Source organism: Pyrus communis, chromosome 6 (assembly GCF_041283825.1).
Source record: "Pyrus communis isolate YQ-2024b chromosome 6, ASM4128382v1, whole genome shotgun sequence".
Classification (NCBI taxonomy): Eukaryota; Viridiplantae; Streptophyta; class Magnoliopsida; order Rosales; family Rosaceae; genus Pyrus; species Pyrus communis.
In genome coordinates this window covers 10,252,824-10,257,162 of record NC_142570.1, presented here as the reverse complement: position 1 = coordinate 10,257,162, position 4,339 = coordinate 10,252,824, and the positions used below count along the sequence as shown (strand labels likewise).

The 4,339-nt window shown below is 33.2% G+C and overlaps 1 long non-coding RNA gene across 2 annotated transcripts; it reads right to left on the bottom strand.

Moving 5' to 3' along the window:
- Window positions 1–654: 654 nt before the first annotated feature.
- Window positions 655–3,585, bottom strand: LOC148696275 (uncharacterized). Of its 2 annotated transcripts, none has more exons than XR_015963592.1 (3): window positions 3,423–3,585; window positions 2,680–2,702; window positions 655–872 (listed from the first exon to the last, which is right to left on the bottom strand). It is a non-coding gene; the product is annotated as an uncharacterized LOC148696275 (long non-coding RNA). The 2 variants fall into 2 exon arrangements; XR_015963591.1 differs by lacking the exon at window positions 655–872 and adding an exon at window positions 1,033–1,458 and having other exon boundaries at window positions 3,299–3,585.
- Window positions 3,586–4,339: the final 754 nt, after the last annotated feature.

Genomic DNA, 4,339 nt, shown 5'->3' with positions numbered 1-4,339 from the left:
TGCACTTTATCAATTTTGATTTTTGGGTTAATTTCGTTTTCTAATACGCAAGCTGTGTTTTATAGGTCTTCCATGCGTAAAAGTTTGCATTGGAAACCTCTAATATATTATGGTAAAACACCAAAGCAATCAACCTTTCCAAATTTTAATAATCTCATAGGATCATTCATGACCGTGTACGTATATGATAAACCCCTTCTGGAAAAAGCTATGGCTTTTCTTATTTGCTAAGAGTCTAAGACCGATGCTCGTTGACAAAGATGTTTTCGATTATTTAGAGGAACTTAGCATGTACAAGTAGGAACAAACAAGAACTTTCCATTTGAATCCCATCTTAGTAAGCAATGAATAGATAATATATATATATACCCCTTGGGTAATGCATATTTTACATTTACGTACGAAAGAGGGTATATGAATCAACAGAACGGGAAAAAAGTCACTAGAACAAGAGGCAGCTAATTAGTAAACGTATAATATATATCAAATAGAAAGAAAAATACTTCAAAATGCTATAGCTGTTATTAAAAATGGGATGAATTAAAATTTTATTACCAAAATATAGTGATTAAGGGAATTGATAGACTTTATTTTTTTACTTAGTAACCAACAAGCATGAATGCCTGCGCTTTGCTGCGGGTTTTAAGAACACTGTTCAAGACAATACTATTAATATATAAATAAGTTTTATAAATCAATATTTACATGTCTGGTGTTTGAGAAGGTAAATGAGCAACACATTACAGTGATCAAAAGATTAAATGCTCATTATTCGAAATATTTAAATAGACTATGAACATGTTACAGAATCTAGATTTTCCATCTTCATCTTCATTATGTTGAGGTTTATGGTTTCAGCTAGTTCCTACAAACTTTGAAAAAAAAGGAGTCGTTAGTGCGGACATATAAGAAAACAAAAAGGGGACATATAAGTAAAACTGAGATAGAGTTCATTTGTGATCCTGAAGGTGCAAATGAAATTTTTGTTTCTCTCTATTTTCATCTGTTCTATCAGATGCAATAAGACTAAAATGAGTGCATTCAAACCAACCCATTTTTCGAACTTCAATCATATATCAAATGTATCTCAACGATACTAATTAGACAGAGTCGAGAAGTTCAAATACATCACTTATAGCAACAAAGACAGTAAAAAGCAAAGGGTTGTTTTATTAACACCCCACATCTTTATGAATACACCACTTCTATAATGTGCCTCTAAAATTCCAACTTTGTCCTCCATTTTTCTGAAGCCACCCCATCCCCATGTTTAGGCTTATTTTGCTAGCAAACAACCTAACTGTTGACTGACTGAATCCTAATTTCGAAAATATATGACGACCTCGAATCAAAATCTCGATATCGTCTTATTTAGCAGCCATAGCAGAAGCGCCATTTGGATTGCAAAAATGGACTGAAGCCACATTCAATCCCTTGTGAACTCGAAAACTGTCATCCCTGCGCTATTGTTCTCCAAATACGCCATTGCAAAAAAAAAAAAAAAAAAAAGGGTTGTTTTTACCTAGACACTGGTGGTTAGGATAGCAAGGCGAGTGGCTGGGATTTTTTGCCTAGACACTATGGTGGTTGGCAGCTGGCATAAGGGGGTGGATGGGGTTTATTTTGGACTTTAGAACTTAATTTGTCAAGGTAAAAACGGAAATTTAATTGAAAAAATAAAATTATGGGTTGTATTCATAAGATTGTGGGGTGTTAATAGAATTACCCAAAGCAAATGTGTATTTAGAAATTAAAATAGTAAAGAAGGTATATAATCGTTACGACGGTGATGTAATAATCTACTGTGATTAATTTGACGAAGAAATAGTAAAACATATAAGTAAACAAATGGGGGACACACAACCAAAGGTAAGATGGAGTTTATATATACAATGAAGGAGCATATATAATCCCTTTTTCTTCTACTTTATTAGATACAATGTGCGACAAAAGGAGTGCATTTAAATTAGAAAGAGTAAGGTTAGGCATCATTGGACAAAGAAAAGGTCTTTATAGCAACAAAAACGAAGAACGGCTTTATAATTGGACAAAGAAAGAGGAAGATAAGAAGAAACAAAGAAAAGGCCTGAAAAATTTGGCCAAGACATTTTTAGCAAGTGAAAGAAAAACATAGGCATTTCCAAACAGAAAGTTAATATCAATATGCAGGGAAAAGAAAATAATGCTTGAGCAAGGGGCAAAAAAATCATAGACCTGAGCAGCGATGTAGAATTCATATGAATGCAATATTTTCTATTCAAATGAAAACCTGTAAGAAAATAAAAACCAAATGAAAGGGCATGGCAGAAAAATTGAGGGGGAAAATAGATTAAAAAAAAAGTAATTAAAAAAAAAATAGGGCGAATGATGTTGTCCAATGTATTTAATTTCTCTTAAGTATAAAGATAGCTGTACATACTTCTTGACCAAACGAAAGAACATCAAATTCGAATGAACTAATAGAGGCATTAATCATAACTTGGGCATTCATAGTTATCATTCTAAACTTGATGACATACAGTAAAGTAACAGTTTATTTCCATTGGATAATTTGATTTCCCAAATTCAAAAAAAATTAAAGAATACTAAACATTATTACACATCGTCAAAACATCTCGTTAGTCTAGAATCAAATCCAAAAGTAGAATTGCATAAACAAATGAGAGATTAGAAAAATACCTCAAAAATGGTGGCCTCAATAGCTGAAGCGGCGACAATATTCCACAAATAGAACCCAAAAGAAAATAGTCAGCCTAACTAAGAGGAAAATTATCGAACAAAACAAACAAAAAAAAGAGAATCCAAAAGAAATTGCAGAAAAAAAAATTCTTAGGATAAAGAAACCCACTCAACCATTCATTAGAAAAATATGAAGTATTGATTCAAAGATGCATCCGTTAGGGTCATACGATGTCCTAGAAGATGGTGAACTGAAGAACCAAATTGTCTTACAACATGCTTCTCAATTGTTTTAAAAATGGATTGGATTCCTATATTTTAGCAATTGACACTTTAAGATAAGACATTTGAATTTAAAAATAAATGATCAGATCCACACATTAATGTGTGAAGAGGGCTGGGACTTTTGCTAAACATGCATATTGGTAAAAAATAAAACAAAATACTTGTACATGTTATTTCTTCGTTGCTTCATTGTAGGCGAGAATATTATGAGATCAGTTGATGACATAATTAAAGGAACCCAATTCAACGCTATCTTGAATTACCGGAGTCGGAGAATCATACTCTACAACAAAAACAAATTAAAGAATCTGGAGATGGATGAAAAACCTCATACCTGACCCACTACCACTACTTTTTCCATAAGAAAGATTTCGACCAAGGGAACAACCCAGAAAAGATTGCAGATTACCCAGGAAAAGAAAAACAGAAAGAAGCTCCAAATAGGCCGGAGAACTCACCAGGAAACCCAACCTTCTGGGTATAAATTTTTACTTGAATCAAGACCAAATTCATGTAATGGTTCATAGTTTTTGAGAAAGATCGTGTTGTGGTTCATGCATTTTGAAGGGGGATGTTCTAGTTCTAGGGTTGTGAGACAAAAAGAAATGAAGAGATTCCAGAAGCAAATGGAACACGCTCGTAAAAATTGCCACGATCATATCTCTTATGACGTGGCAGCATCAAAACCCAACAGGCAGCTAAGGGCATATTTGTAAATTCGCCAATCAATACCAAAGCAAGATAGAAAAACGGAAGGGATATTTTGTCAATGGCAAAAACGAAATAAACAAAACCAAGAAGGGACAAAATTGGAAGAACACTGTAGAATGAACAGTGATCTGAGTCTAAAAGGACACGGTGAGAATTCAATCAAATGTTACTCTTTTAGTATATGTATAATTTGTGATTGAACTCCAGCCAAAATAAAAAATGCCAAGACCTTAAGTCAAGCAGCCCACTTGCGTTAAATACTAACATATATTTGATTATGTTAATAAAAAATGGAATATTAAAGACCCATAAAAGAGTGCCTTTCACTATATTTGTACAAAAAAAGCTAATTAATTAAGATTAATTTCAATATAATCATGCATCCAATGACAATGATACCTAGCATTGCAAGGTCTTTTAAGAAACTTCTTGTGATTGCCAACCTATTAATTAAATGGATTTGAATATCCGAGATGCGTACATGCATGCAAGCTAAATTAACTTATTAGTGAGATTCAGCTCGACGATCAACAACATAAGGCTGGAAAGATAAAACGAAACTAGTCTCTAGTCTCTCTACACGTTCGGAGACGGATGCACAACAGACAACAAGCTAAATGCTATTTACTTCTTTAGGGTTTTGTCATTTATACTGACTTTAGTC